The following is a 16,848-nucleotide window of genomic DNA, read 5'->3' as shown; positions in this document are numbered from 1 at the left end:
TCAGGCATGGAAAACCAAGACACTCTGGGGGAAAAAAAAAAAAAAAACTAAATGAAAGATCTCTGTGAGTGAGATCCCAGTGGAAAGAATGGGTCATCAAAGAAGGAGGTACCTTTCTCTGAAGGGAGAAGAGAACTTCCACTTTGACCATGGCCTTGTCTAAAAATAATCAGAGTCAGTGAACCCAGGGGGCTTCCATAGCCTTGGCAGCTCATGACAAGAGCCTAGGGTGATTACTGATGCTATAAACAAGAGTGTCAATTTGTTAAGTCAACAACAGGAGTCACTGTGCACTTACTCCTCATGTAGGATCTTTGTCCTTAATGTGCTGTACATTGAGATTTAATGCTATAACTAGTACTCAAACAGTATTTTTCACTTTATGTTTCTGTGTGGGAGCAAACTGTTGAAATCTTTACTTAATGTATGCTCAACTGATCTTCTGTATATAAAGAGAATCAAAAATGAATCTTGATGTGAATGGAAGGGGAGAGGGAGTGGGAAGGGGAGAGGGAGTGGGAATGGGGAGGGTTGCGGGTGGGAGGGACGTAATGGGGGGGAAGTCATTGTAATCAATATTCTGTACTTTGGAAATTTATATTCATTAAATAAAAGTTAAAAAAAAATATTGGAACAGGATGGGGAGGGGTGAAGATGAGTTGGAGGTCGGGAATGATGGCCAGAGGGTGAAAACTACCTGGAATCAAACTGATAGAGTATGTCTCCTCCCAGAAGGGGAGTAGGATACCGAAGTATGATAAGGAAAGAGTGAGAGAATAGCAACTTATCAATCACAGATTGGATTGGGAGTCTGCAGAGGTAAGGTTTTCATCTACCCGGACTATGGAGGTTGAAGTAGTAAAGATGGGCCCCGAATAGTAGGTAAGGACTGATTAGTTGCCCCTGTGTTAATGAGGAAAGAAATTAGCCTACCTGCTACCATCATAGTTAACCTGGGCTCCCATGGACTGATGGTCATAGTCAGGTGCTGGGAGTCCAGGCTTTCTCAATCCTTAGTATCCAGCCCTAGAGGTTAACTTGGGGCATGGCCTACTGACTTGATTGACAAGGGGACAGTCCATTGCTCAATGGTCCTTTAGATGACATCTAGGACAAAGACCTAATGGTCCAGAATTGGGGCATAGTTTGGCCCAATGACCCACTTGGTGACATTTAAAGTATAGACCAGAGAACTCCTATGGTCAGCAAGACTCCTGTGATTAGTGGAACTACTGGAGGCACCAGGTTGCTGAAAAGCCTTGGTCAACATTTAGAATTTTTGCTTTTGGGATCCCTCATCCCTCCTGTTATATACTTTAAAGACCATCTCTAGAATTTTTGCCAGCAGAGTTAATGCGCCCCTAGTGAGCTGCTTTAACTTTGTCTTTCTGGTGGGTTTTTGAGGCCAGATAATAAGCAGGTAATGAAGCAATTTCTGGTCATTATGCCAGAGTTATAATACCAGTTGGAGTCTTATTCCAGGACTGCATCTGCACCTATGGGATGGGCAGGGTCAATTTGATGAGTCTCATCTGCATGGAGACAGGCCTGTTCCCAAGCTTGCCATTGCTCTTCCAAGAGGAAAGTGTTAGAAAGGATCATGAAAAACAGAATGTAGGAGGTGGAGTTAGAGGTAAAAGAATCTAGTTTTGTTTGATTTGTGACAGGTCACTAAGTGAGAAAGGAACATGGACCCTGACTATGCCACCTCAGTATGGGTAAGAGGGAGGTTGTCTCCCCTGGCTACCATTCTAGAGCGAATGACTTGGGGACTGGGCACAGAGGAAGGGGGATCAAGGTCTTGAAGCAGTGATGGCAAGGCAGGGACAGAATGTTGGCTCAGCAGAACAGGGAAGGGTGAAGGTAAGAATGAAGACTGGGTTTGTGATAAGGCAAAGGGAGCAGGAGATGGAATAGACAAAGACTGGTTTTGAGATAAAAGCATGCAAGAGACTTGAGATAAGGCAAGGGAAGGTACAGTGAGAGCCAGAGTAGAAACAAATGTCACTTCCTGGAATGCCTGGGAAGGAGGGGGAGGTGTCAATGAGATAGTGAGAGCCAAAGTAGATGATGCTTGATTGGATAATGGGTTTTGAGGTAGGAGTTCACCTGTAGAGTTGAAAATAAAAGAAAGGGGTTTTGGCCTTTCAGTGGGAACTTTGGAAGTTAAGAGAGACTGAGCTGGAGAATACGAGGTTTAAAGAGAAGATTTAGAATGGAGAAGGAGAAGGCTTAGGCATAGGGAATGTCCTTCCACTTCCCAGAATGCTCAAAGAAGTGGTAGGGATACCAGAAAATATCTGGGTCAATCATGCCATTAAGCAACCATTTGGACTGGTTGTTGAGATCATACATGAGCCACACCTGATTACAAAGATGAGGAGATGGTGTTTGAGATCAGGGGCCAATTTGAGAGGAACAAGATTATTTAGGAGACAACCAATAGAAGATTTGGATAGAATGCCAGATGAGAAAGCTCCCATAGTGACCTGAAGGGTTGTAGTGATAGCAGGTGTCCCTGGTATCATGGCAGTCTGATGACGAGAGTAAGGGACAGAGCAGAGGGTGGGGTCATCACCTACACTCACTGTATAAAGGCCAGAGGAGAGGCATGAAGCACGTGGAGATTGTGTTGCCTGGTACAAGGACTTCTAGACAAAGCAGAGTGGAACAAGCCATGGTAGAGGTCATCGTGAGAGAATTCCCTGTTCCCTGTCTTACCTCAGGGTTTTGGAAGGCCAGTGTGTAGATGGAAATCAGAGAATTCAGTGGTGAAGGGAGAGGTCTGGGGTTGAGTCTTGTGGTTGGCAGGAATCCAGGATCTTAAAGCAGCTCAAATCCCCAAGTGGAGAGCAAGGTCAACGGAAGAGCCAGGATCCAAGTCACAGCACCAATGAAACATCACCACAAGCAGACCAAACACTGGCGCTAAAGGAACGGTTTATTGTCAGGGGTTGGGGGGAACCCAACAGGCTGGAGAGAAAGGGTGAGAGAGTGAGAAAAGGGAGTCTGTGCAGGAGAGAAGGACTTGTTAACAGTCTTACAGGAATGAGGGAGTGGGAGCAGCAAATCCCGTTAAAGCAGGGGTGGAGCAAATGGCATTTGCTCACCTGAGGCTGGATTCTGGAGAGACCAACATATTGTACAAGATGCTGACTGGGCCATAGCCTATGATGGCATCTGTGGCTTGAAATGGTGCCTCTGAGAAGACGGCACCATTTCACTAACAATCTTCAGCTTACCCACCTTTTTTTTTTTTTTTTTTTTTTTTAATTTATTTGACAGATAGAGTTAGACAGTGAGAGAGAGACAGAGAGAAAAGTCTTCCTTCCATTGGTTCACTCTCCAAATGGCCGCCACGGCTGGAGCTACGCTGATCTGAAGCCAGGAACCAGGTGATTCTTCCTTGTCTCCCACACGGGTGCAGGGACCCAAGCACTTGGGCCATCCTCCACTGCCTTCCCAGGCCACCAGCAGAGAGCTGGACTGGAAGAGGGGCAACCAGGACTAGAACCCGGCGCCCATATGGGATGCTGGTGCCACAGTTGGAGGATTAACCAAGTGAGCTACAGCACCAGCCCCAGCTTACCCACCTTTTAAGAGGATTGTATTTACCACATTTGTTCTGCTTCTAAAGTTTTATAGTAAACTTTATGACATTTTAATTTTGTGATGTGTACATTTGTAGGGGGTTCTAAACACTCTTTTAGGAAGAGAAAGATTAAAAGTATGTAAAAAAAAAAAACAACACTGTTACTGCTACAATTTAGGGTAACTTTTTAGTACTCAAGAGTCAGAAGTAAATCTCTATGTTGCTCTGTGTATTTGCCTAGCAGCCTTTTGGAATGAGGTATGTAACAATTTGCAATCTTATATTAAGGCATGCATATCAAAGTACTAAGCAAGAAATCAGAAAACCTCAGTTCCAGTCAAGACACACAAAATAACTGGTGATCTTGGACTAGTCACCGTATCTTTCTGGGGCTCAGTTGTTTTTACATGTGGAATGTGCAGTTTAGCCAATATGATCTTTCCTTTCCTTTCAGCTCAAAAATTTGGTTTCTAGCTGTCTTTTTCACAATGAACAAATAGACTGCGTTCTTTGTAAATAGCATATTCAAGAGTTAAGGGAAAACTTTCCTCTTCTCCATTGATTTTTCACTCTGAGAACACTTGAGCTTCAGAAATGAACTTTGATGAACTTTGGAAATCAATGCTCAAGTGTATTTAAATATTTTCATTTGGACAATATGTTCCTTCACTTCTGAGATCCTTTATTCCGCAAGATACTAAGAGCTAAGCAAAACATGGGAAAAATAAAAGACAAAAGACTAGGCAAGGATTATCTCTTTTGTTCTATACGATAGATCCAAAACAAGGATTCTAGAAGCATAATGGTTATTTTCCAAGTAAGCAAAAGATTTGTAGAGAACAGTTGCAATTTAAAAAGAAGTCGGACAAAATTGTTTGTCTTAGAATTTCATTAAACACATGTATTTAGCAGGATTCCATCTTTCAGCTTCCATCAAATTTTTGTTATTAAATTAGTTGCCCACCAAACCTCCAGTAAGAAGTGGGTCGATGTTTAAATCACTCTGTGAAAATTGAGCAGCGACTGTGATTCCCGAGCACTTGAAATATGGCTATTGCCACTAGGGACTCAATTTTTAAATTTAACACAAATCTAACTAAATTTAATTTTAATTTAAAATTAAAGACTATTTAAGTGAGGAACAACTTGGAGTGTGAATCTACTTTTTGAGCTGTATGTTTCATAAAATTGAAATACAGATCAGGTATTTCTAATAAAAAATTCAAGCCTAAATGGAGATGTATTTAAGGTGTAAATTTATGAAGAAAAAAACATAGAACAATAATACATTATATAGTATTGAGTATATGTTATAATGATGATTTTTAGATGTATTGACTTAAAGGTTTTATTAAAACTAATTTCTTTTACTTCCTTACTAGTATTAAAATATGATTGTGTAAAAACTAATTAAAATGTTTGAGGCTCTGCTTTTATCTCTACAGAATAAATTTCACTCACTGGCTGAATTTTAAAAACATACCCAGAATTTTAGAATTTCAAAAGGCCATATTTTATCTGAATTTTTCAAGATTTTATTTATTATTTATTTGAGAGGTAGTGTTGCAGACAGCGAGAAGGACAGACAGACAGTGGAATTCCATTCGATGGTTCACTCCCCAGATGGCCACAAGGCTGGAGCTGGACCAATCCAAAGCCAGGAGCCAGGAACTTCCTCTAGGTCTCCTTTGTGGGTGCAGGGGCCCAACCACTTGAAGATCTTCTACTACTTTCCCAGGCCATAGCAGAGGGCCGGGTTGGAAGAAGAGAAGCCAGGACAGGAACCAGCACTCATATGGGATGCCGGCCCCACAGGCGGAGCCTTCGCCTACTGCTCCACAGTGCTGGCCCCTCGAACTGTTAATTTTATGCAAGAGAATATTTATTTCATGTTGTGTTTCCAATAGCATTTAGAGAAACTGTGATAAAATCAGGACTAAAATTTTTGATTTTCAATCTATTGCACTTAATAAGTATATGGAAATTAAGTACTTTAATAAGAATTTCAAACATAATTCAGCGGAGCACATCAAACTGTTTTTTTTTTTCCTAAACTCTCTTGAAGTTCTTTCTGTAAAGAAAAGTTCCAGTTATAAAGGAAACATTTTCTAAGATTTTTTTTTTATTTTATAACTAATCAGTTGCTCTTATCCACTTTTTTTTTATTCTTATAGAAAAAGTTATCCCTTCACCATACAGGCAACATAATAAAGTCATCTATTCAAGGTAAAGAGGCCAAGAAAGGGTTAAGATTAGGAGCAAAGTTAAGGCCACACTGAATTCAAAAAGTTGCTGATGTGAAGCACTGGGTCTCCTGGGGAAACAACCTACAGGCTGCACTATTGACTTGCCAATTAATCCAAGGAGCTACATGGTCATTAGTTCAGGAAAGAGCCGCTTGCTGCCTGCTTGCCTAGAGGTAAGAGCTAGGTTTGCAGCTGCCAAACACAGGATGACAGAAACAAATGGGGGGGGGGGGTGCGGTGGAATTAAAACTAAGAGTCTAAGTATTTCATTTAAGACCCAAATGTGAAGGAAGCTATGATATGTGGTGTCATATGCAGACAATTCATTAATTTATCATAAAAAAATTCCAATTAGAAGACATTTTCTAAAACTTTAAAAGAGTACCACAATAGATACATTACTTCTGAAATTGGTCTTCAAGTTAAATAATTAAAAAATGTGACTGTTAGGTCCATATCACTTTACAAAGCCATAAATAAGTTTTATATGATATCTGAGTCAGAGATGCCGTGATATTAGTAAAAGTCTGCACGCAGTTGTGTCATATTTGCCTCTTTTCTTGTATCATTGGAAAACAGAGGCTCACTGTTCTTTCAATTACTACACGATTAACTTTTCTAAGGAAACGTTCATGTACAAAGTGAAACAATGAAAATTGCTACATTTGATTATAACACTGAGAAATTTCCAGCAACTTATACCTGCTCTGATTTAATTAATAGCCTCTTGGAGTTGCTCTTTTGGGGAGGTATTTCATGGTAATCTACAGGAAAAATAACACATTTGATCAAAGCATCCAACTAAGTAGTTAAAATCTCAACTCCTCTCTGTTAAGTGTGCATAAGGAAAATCACAATAAATGCAGCTAAGTTAAGTGTACTGAAATTATACTTACAAAAGTATTTGTAGCTTCATGTTACCGAAAAATCATTGTACAATTAGTGTACTATTAATGTTATATTTTCAATACCCTGGAGTGTTTCCTGCCAGAGGTGAGATGCTTCATTCTATTTTAATTTCTGCCTTGATAGTGGTATGGTTCGTAACACAATGTTCAGTTGCTGGACTCCAAGCTGCAAAGAATCCAGTTAGATATGACTTTGTCCTGTAACACCCTCTTTGCACAGACTCAGAGCAAAGGGAGTCTCGGGCAGTCGACAGCTTCATCATGACTCCAAGTTCAGGTTGGCTGGGCTCCCAAATCTCTTGGGGCGTGTTGGCTGCCAAAGCAAATTAGTCTCACTTTATCTTTGGGGCAGTGACTTTGCTAACTTTATTGGCTTTGTGGGGTGTAGGCTTCTGACATCAGCAGATGACACATTTAAAAAATGTAGTTGAGATATTGATCTTCTTCCCACCCCAAATGGCTCTAGTGAAGAATAATTTTAAAAGCTATGAGGGAAGATGAATCCAATGAGAAAACATGAAAGGAGTCAGAGCTTAAATTTTATGTAAAAGAGGCAAAAAGTCTAGTATCCCTGTAAGAAAATGTTGATACTAGTTTTAAATTTATAATCTGAAAAATCTAATGTAATTGGAGAAGCAGATGAAACAACAGATTATATCCAATATTTCATTTTATCAGGGGAAGAGAATAGAAATAATTAAATGTGAAAGTCAAAGAGAAAGTGGACAGGCTTGATCAGACCAATTATAGACTGTATTGAGTACATAAATAAACCTCTTGCAAAGTCAGAAATGCATAAACCAAGTCCATGTCTTGCACTTCCCAAGTTAGTGAGATGCTGTGCGGGTTGTCTGAGCATAAAGAGAACTCCTCATTTATCTGAAGTATTCAGTTTTCCAGGAATAGATGGTAAAGAAGTGCACTTTTGTTAAAGATGCAGTACACAGAAATGATTAACTGAGGGCAGTTTTCTCTCAATTAGCCATAATCAGGATAGCGCTGTGGTGCACTTGGTTAATCCTCCACCTGCGGTGCCAGCATCCCATATAGGCACTTTGTTCTAGTCCTGTTTGCTCCTCTTCCAGTTCAGCTCTCTGCTGTGGCCCAGGAGGGCAGTGGAGGATGGCCCAAGTGCTTGGGCCCCTGCACCCCCGTGGGAGACCCAGAAGAAGTGCCTGGCTCTTGGCTTCAGATCGGCACAGCTCCACCTGTAGCTGCCATTTGGTGAGTAAACCAATGGAAGGAAGACCTTTTTCTCTGTCTCTCTCTCTCTCTCTCACTGTCTAACTCTATCTGTCGAATAAAAAAAAAATTAGCCATATTGACTTTGGATCTTGGACAGAGGTTTAGAACACTATCACCACATTCATGTGCTGTGATTCGGCAGGTAAGTCATAGGGCCCAGGAAACTTCCTTTCTTTTTTTATAGATTTTATTTATTTAAGAGATAGAGTTACAGACAGTGAGAGGGGCAGAGAGAGAGAAAGGTCTGCCTTCCATTGGTTCACTCCCCAGATGGCCTCAATGGCCGGAGCTGTGCCGTTCTGAAACCAGGAGCCAGGTGCTTCTTCCAGGTCTCCCATGCTGGTGCAGGGGCCCAAGCACTTGGGTCATCTTCCTCTGCTTTCCCAGGCCACAGCAGAGAGCTGGATTGGAAGAGGGGTAGCCAGGACTAGAACCTGGTGCCCATATGGGATGCTGGTGCCAAAGGCAGAGGATTAACCTACTGCGCCATGGAGCTGGCCCTCAAACTTCCTTTCTAACACTTATCATCTCTAGTAGCAAGAGAAGATGCATCCTTAGTGTCCCAATTGCAATATCAGAACATTAAACAATACTCATCATGTGAAAAACAATATTTGATGAATAAATATTCAGATTACTCATGAATGAAAAACAAAATACACAGGAGTCAAGTCTGATTCAGGGACCAAACTTTGAAAAATAGCAATCTTGAGTCTTCATTACAAACAACAACAACAAACTTATTTAAGAGGCACAGAGAAAAAGAGACAGAGCTCCCATCCACTGATTTACTCTCCAAATGCCCATATGGCCAAGGCTGGGCCAGGAGAAGGGAACACAATCCAGGTCTCCCATGGGAAAGGCATGAATCCAATCATTTCAGCTACCACCACTGCCTTCCAGGGTCTGTACTGGTAGGAAAGTAGAATTAGGAGTGGAACTGAGAATTGAACCTGGACTAACCAACATGGGATGTTAGCATCTTAGCCGCTAGGTCAAATTCCTGCTCCTAGGAGTCTACATTCTTTAATTCAACTTTGGATAATGGTGAAAAATCTTGTTCACTGCCCTAACAGACTATTTAGAAATATCATGTGCAATCTGTAGAATCCAGTCAACTGAAAGTCTTCTGGTTTACTAATAAGAGAGAACTGTGAATAGTTCATGGAAAATGTGATTAAGAAAAATATAGACATGGAATTCAACATTATCTTTTATTTTCATTTTCTAATGACCTTTCAGAAGTCTCCTCATACATGTCAAAAATAATTTGCTACAATATCAATTATTTCAATAAATTGTTTTCTTTCAACTGTTAACTTAGCCTTTAGTTAATTTGGGAGGATGTAAACTTTAACTCCATAATGATTCTTTTCTGTCCATCTTATCATCTCCATAGCTATTATCATAGATTCTCTACACTTCCTGCCTATGTTGACAGGCCAGAATAAAAATGAATGTATTGAGAGTGAGTACAGATATGATAGGTTGATTGTGCAACATGAGGCACTGCTGTCACTGATTTCAAATATCTTTATTCTATTCAATGTGGAAGGCAGGGAGCCAAGCAGCATCAGGACTTCTGGAAGGCACATGGGAGTTGGGAGGTTAGCAACTCAAGGATCTGTTGCTGTGTCAGATTTAAGAACAGAGACCAGCGAAGCTTTAGGCTCACTGCATATCCTCAGTAAGACCTACTTCAGAGTTTCTAAAAATTCAAGTATACTGAACCCCCAAACAGACCCCCAGCATAAGTAATAATGTTACAGGAAGTTTTTCAATTGCAAACCAAGAAATCATACAAAAGAGACAACAATAATTCTTTTTTCCAATTTGTTGCAAATTTTTGATAGAGGGCCAGTGGTTAACATGTCATACTTAAATTTTCAAAAAATATATGCAATTAGATTTTTTAAAGATTTATTTACTTATTTGAGAGGTAGAGTTACACACACACATGCACACACACACACATGGAGAGAGAGAGAGAAAGATCTTCCATCTACTGGTTCACTCCCCAAATGGCTGCCAACGGTGGAGCTGAGCTGATCTGAAGCCAGGAGCCAGGAGCTTCTACCAGATCTCCTACATGGGTACAGGAGCTCAATTACTTGGGCCATCTTCTACTGCTTTCCCAGGCCATAGCAGAGAGCTGGATTGGAAGAGGAGCAGCTGGGACATGACCTGGCACCCATGTGGGATGCCTTTGCCGCAGGCAGAGGCTCAGCCTACTAAGCCACAGTTCATAGTAATGGATCTTAGATTATTGTTAAATTTTACTTTCTGATTCTAACTTGCAATTAGACAGTAATTTATTACCATACTGGTATGAACTTTATCCTCATTATTGTCTTTGTGCTTCTGTGAGTCAGATGGTTAAAGTCTCTGCTTCTCTAGCAGCTGAGGGGATCATATGCATAAATTTAGAATTCAGTCCATTGAGATGAGAAGCAGCCTAGCCATAGAATCACTGCCGGGAAGCAAACCTGAATAAAAAGAACGACCATAGGGATTTTTTAAGGTAAGTTTGATAGGAAGGTTCCATGCACACCAGAAAAAATGAAATAATGACAAGAAAGGTTCAGAAAAGGTCAACAGAATAGACTCTTGTATTTTGATGAAGTACCCACAAAGTCCTTCCCAGGTTCAACGTCAGTGTACGTCCTTCCCTCTTCTCATCCATGCCCTTGGCAGTTTTGAAAAACACACAACAATTGAATGACTTGACTCATAACCACAGAACTGACCAGCACATGTCATCCATCCCATTGGAGATGAAAGATATCACTGGCAAAGGACAATAATGGGGTCAAATGATGGCCTTTATCAAAGAAGCATATTTTTCTTGAAAATTTATTTCCCAACAAGTGACCCCATTCAAATAATCTCCAGTTGTATTAACCATATGAATAGCATCTTCATTTGTCTTAATATTCTGTTTCTTCAGTGGTCTCCAACACATTCTTTTTAAAAAGAACTATTGTCCAATTTTTATGATATGACCCTATCCTATTTTTAAAGCATGAATATATGGAACTAACTGAAAAAAAAGAAAAAGCACAATAGCACCAAAGTGAATTCAAAAATATATTACTTTATAGGAAAATTGATGGGTAATCTGCACTAATAAAGATGGAGTGAATATGAGAATGTCTTGTGTTTTTTTTTCTGCTTTCTATTAGGCAATGTTTATTCTCTTTTGTAGATACATTTATTCATCTAATAGTGTTCATACTTGGAAAACAAAACGATAAAAATGAATGTTCAAAAGCCAGGTCTTCCATCGTAGAATAATTGTGAAACTGGTAGGATTCCTCATTGACTTACAATTGAAAAATGTAGTCAATGTAAGCAGTTGCAATTGTATACTTTGGAATGGGCAAGCCAGCAAAATTGTTTTCAACACAAACCAATCTTGAACTGCTAGGTGAAAAACTCCAGTGCATTTTTTTTCTTTCAAAGTATCTGTATCTTTGCAACACTATCTTATATCCTGTGTTTTCACGTTTATGTTTATGTAATCAATATGATAAAGGGTCAAAACTTTCATATATAAATTGCTGGGTTGGTACTTAACCCTTTTGCCTTTCCTACCTCTTCAATCTTTTTTTTTTTTTTTAAGATTTATTTTATTTATTTCAAAGACAGAGTTACAGAGAGAGGTAGAGCCAGAGAGAGAGAGGTCTTCTATCTGCTGGTTCACTTCCCAAATGGCTGCAACGGCCGGAGCTAAGCTGATCAGAAGCCAGGAGTCAGAAGTCTCTTCGGGGTCTTCCACATGGGTGCAGGGGCCCAAGGACTCTTACCATCTTCTACTGCTTTCCCAGGCCATAGCAGAGAGCTGGATTGGAAGTTGAGCAGCCGGGACTAGAACCCGCACCCATATGGGATCCTGGTGCTTCAGGCGGCAGCTTTACCTGCTACACCACAGCGCCAGCCCCTTGTCCTCCATTCTTAAGACAGAGTCTCTTGCATGATAAATACTTAAACCATTTTTTTATATTTAAAACTTCTTACTTTTACTGCATGTAAATGTACAAAACCATGTATCATAAATATTTGCATTGATTTAAAGATCAATTTGTCCCTCTGGTGTCTTTATTTTTTTTACAGGCAGAGTGGACAGTGAGAAAGAGAGACAGAGAGAAAGGTCTTCCTTTGCTGTTGGTTCACCTCCCAGTGGCCGCTGCAGCCCGTGCACTGCAGCCAGCGCACTGAGCTGATCCGAAGCCAGGAGCCAGGTGCTTCTCCTGGTCTCCCAGGGGTGCAGGACCCAAGCACTTGGGCCATCCTCCACTGCACTCCCGGGCCACAGCAGAGAGCTGGCCTGGAAGAGGGGCAACTGGGACAGAATCTGGCACCCTGACAGGGACTAGAACCCGGGGTGCCGGCGCTGCAGCGGAGGGTTAGCCTATTGAGCGGAGGCTCTGGCCAACCTCTGGTGTCTTTATCTTTCAGTCTAAGCAGCAGATCTAAAAGCCATCATGCCTGGCTGGGGTCTTATTACTAGATGCTCTTACAGTAACCCTATTCATAATCTTTTCTTAAACCATGATTTAATCTTTTACTTATTTTTTTGCTTTAATAACAAACAATAATTCTACATATTTATAAGTTATAGTGTGCTATTTCAAAGCATGCAAAAAATGTGCACTAACCATGGGAGGGCAGATATTCCTTCCATATGCTGATTTCTGGATACTAACCTTTCATCAGGAGAATAGTTTGCAAATATTTTCTCCTTTTCTGTCACTTGTCTCTGCTCTGTTGATCCCTGTGCAGAAGCCTCTTATTCTTGTAAAACCCCAGTCGCCTAATTTTTCTTTTGTTGTCTATGCTTTTTAAGTCTTATCAAAAATTGATTACTTCTGTCGATGTCTTGAAGGCTTTTTCCCTTTAAGTTTCTTAATTTCAGGTTTTGCATTTAAGGTTTTATATATTTATATTTAATATATATTTCAGATGTTATATTTAATTTGATCCATTTTTAATTGTTTTTTGCATATGGTGATTAAAAAAAGGGCGACTATCATTTCTTCCATGATTGGATATAAAAGACTGCCTTTTCTACAATGTTTGTTTTTTGACACCTTTGGACTGAAGCATCACTGGACCATAGATACATAGGTTGGTTTCAGAGATATCTATTCCATTCCATTGTCTGTGCTTCTGTTTTTATGCCAGTACTACACTATTTTGTTTGTTATAGTTCTGCGGTGTGTCTTGAAGTCAGGTATTGTGACCTTTTCAGCTTTTTTTTGTATTGTTAAAGAATACTTTAGATTATTTGAGGTCTTCCGAGCTTCTTTTGAAGGCTTTTGGTGATCTAGGGAATTTTTTTAAATGTGAGGATAAAACCTAGTTGCAAAATAGTAAGGAGTAGAATATGGCAATATGGAAATGAGGGTAGGCTCTTGGTTTGAAGGATACACTCATGAAATTTTTGTGTTACTGAAATTAATTTCCCTTAGAATTCAAAACAAATCAAATAGATGATGTATGTACAGCCTTTAGACATGATTCTCTGTAAGAATGTCAGGTTCATAAATGGGAACTATTGTTGCATTTATGAGAGCTTCCAAGCACATAGAAAGGAAACCGTGAAGTTATTTAGTAGACCTCATGTGTGCAACCTTGTACTCAGATACTTTTCTGTGGAAAAGTAAAAAATGTCAACTCTCAATATGTAAGAAAATGCACAAGTCTATCAACCTTCTACCAAAATAAACTATTTTTTCTAATGGAAGTGGGATTTACTGGTCACATGTTGTTTTTAAAAATAGTATTAGACAAAGAAAATTCATAACAAGGAGTCCAAAACTTCTTACACTATAATGAGGAAGATACAGTTGAGTATGGTTAAATCCATTAGAATCATAATCAGTAAAGAGAAAAGTGTGCAAAAACTCTCCTCATGTATCAGATCTGGAGTGTCTGTATTTTCTTAGATGCTAATTATCCAGCTAAATATGAGCACCATTCATGTACTTTATCTGATTATGCCCTGATAACAATTCTTGAAGAGTCATGTTGCTTATCATTTTCTCTCACCAGTTCCTTATGAACTATTATTTTCCTTTGGCTGTTTCACTTAATGAAACACATAACATATGAGTCAAATAGAAAAAAAAAACAGAGAAAGAAAATTAAAATAAAAATTATAAAGTATGTAACCAAATATCAAATATAGTTCTGTCAAGACATCTTTCTTCTCCAATTTCTTCCTTCTATAATTTCTGTGAAGCAGATCCTTTGTGTACTTTATTAGTTTTCACCTACCATATAATGATGCCAATGAAACGTTTAAGTGCAATGGCAATGGAAAACAGAGCTGCCTTGTTAAAGCAAATTGTTTTAAATGCCCAAAATGGACAGGCTATGGACACTAAGTCTCCCTCTAATCAAACCAGAAATGAAAATTCGCCACTACACCATTTTTATCCCTTTACATACTGTTATGTGAATGAAGAATAATTGCAGAGAAAAGCATCTTTACTTTTATTGCTGTTGCCATATGCCTTCCATGAGCAAATATATCTTGCAGTACACTATTGTAAATTGGTATTTTAAGATGCATTTTAAAAGACTCTATTATGCCTTGAAAGTACATAATAACTATGTTAAACAACTTTATTTTTCCAAGAAGTTATGCATTTTGTGTTATCTACTGTAATCATTTTGTACTTAACATGAACGGAGCAGACACTCCCCTTCAGATGAACTTTCTGGTGACAAACTTAGAAATTGACAGATTAAAGTTGATTAAGGGTTGTCAAAATACCATATAGGTATTGTAGAAAATATGCATAAAAATTTACAGATGGTGGACTGCTAGTTTGACATGGCAGCTATGTTAGTATATCCACTGCCAATTAAGTTAATAGTGTCGCAATCTATCTTCCATGGCAGGTGTAATGATGTTTACACATCAATAACAGGTTTTCAATGAAGTCCCTTCAGTACTTAAGATTTGTTATTGATTTTGCACCTTGTGCAAAATAACACATATAAAATCCCTGTATTTTGTGGTAGGGTATTTAAAGTAAGCCAAACATTTAGAGACTTGATAACAATCTATTAAAAATATCAGACCAAGTCAATTAGAAAATTATTTGCTAATTACTCCACATTAACAATAGGAATTCCAGGTTTAAACTTTCAACTTTCTTGAGTTGGTACAAAAAGTAAAGATTGAAGAAGAACTGATATGTAAATGATTCAAAGTAAAAAAAATCTTCAAACAGTGGTAATTATAAAGTGAATAGATCAATGATTTAAAGGTATTCTAGATGAATATTAAATTAATTGAACAATGTCTCATGGCTCATAGTTATCAGTAAATGATACCAATTTCATTAATGTCATGAATATCATCATAATTTTTTTAACAATACCTTGAATTTGCAAAGTGCTTTGCAAACTGAAAAATACTTTTACATATAGAGTAATCCTGATTGAATTTTACTTTTGATTATGTGAATTTCAAATATATGCAAAATAATTTGGCTTTCTTTTTCTCTTTTGCAACTACTGCACTATCAGTTCTACTAACATTAAAAACAAAAGGCTTATTTTATTTATCAAAAAAGGCAGAGTAACAGAGAGAGGCAGAGATACAGAAACAAATCTTCTATCTACTGGTTTACTTCCCAAACGGCCTTAGCAGCCAGATCTGGGCAGCTGAAGCCTGGAGACTGGAACTCCATCTGGGTCTCCCATGTAGATGGCAGAGGCTCAAGCACTAAGGTCATCTTCTGCTGCTTTCCCAGGTGCATTAACAGAGAACTGGATATCAGCTGGAGCAGCCAGGACTGGAACCATAGCTCCAATATGGGATGTTGGCATTGCAGGTAGTTAGCTGCTTAATCCACTGTACCACCACAATCACCACCTCCTCCAAAACACACACACACACACACACACTCTCTCTCTCTCTCTCTCTCTCTCTCTCACTCACTTTTTTGAAGATCATTTTGAAAAGGGAAATTGGTTTTTGGAAACTTAACAGTCAGTTCAAGAGGGCTGTCTAAAATTACAGATTTTTGCATAGAATGTGTGGATGTAACAAAGCCCAACAGTGATGACTGTGACTGGAAGTGACTTGGCTGAGATTACTAAAAATGTGTACCCTGGGACATAAGGGAATCACCTATTCAGTGATATGAGGGGGTTTTACAAAACAGTCAAAGCTGTGTTTGTAGTTTAAGTCTCGAGTTGTTCTGCATCTTATAACTCAAATTCACAAGTGCAAGTTGAGAATCAAACTGGATTCATGAACACACACACCCATATACAAACACAAAATTAAGTATTTGATTGAAGGCGCAGATGCAGTAGACATTTTGGAAGAATGAATCTATGCTTATTGTGTGAAAAATGAAAATCTGATTTGAAAGTATCTCCTTTAAACTGCAGAGAGCAACTAAGCTAAAAAAGTTTTAAAAACATATGAGACAAACAAAAATAGTATAGTACCCATTAATATGTATTCTATCATTGTTATTTTCATATCAATGAACTAGTCTAATGTGCTGGCACTTTGTAAAAATACTGCTTAAATCTGTAACTCAAAACCTCAGAACACAGCCCTATTTTGTTTTCCTTTAAAATTGGTAAAACTACTGATATTTTGCTAACTTGAGATTCACTACCATCTTATCAGCACAGCCATTCCTCAGTATCCACAAGGAATTGATTCCATGACTTCCCGTAGGGAACAAAACCCACAGATGCTCCAGTGTCTTATGAGAAACGGCGTAGAATTTGCATAGAACCTGTTCACGTCCCCTCATGAACTTTAAATCATTTCTGGACTACTAATAATACTTAATACCATGTAAATGATATGTTAGTGTTA

Source organism: Oryctolagus cuniculus, chromosome 14 (genome assembly GCF_964237555.1).
Source record: "Oryctolagus cuniculus chromosome 14, mOryCun1.1, whole genome shotgun sequence".
Lineage (NCBI taxonomy): Eukaryota > Metazoa > Chordata > Mammalia > Lagomorpha > Leporidae > Oryctolagus > Oryctolagus cuniculus.
This window is presented reverse-complemented; position numbering follows the sequence as displayed.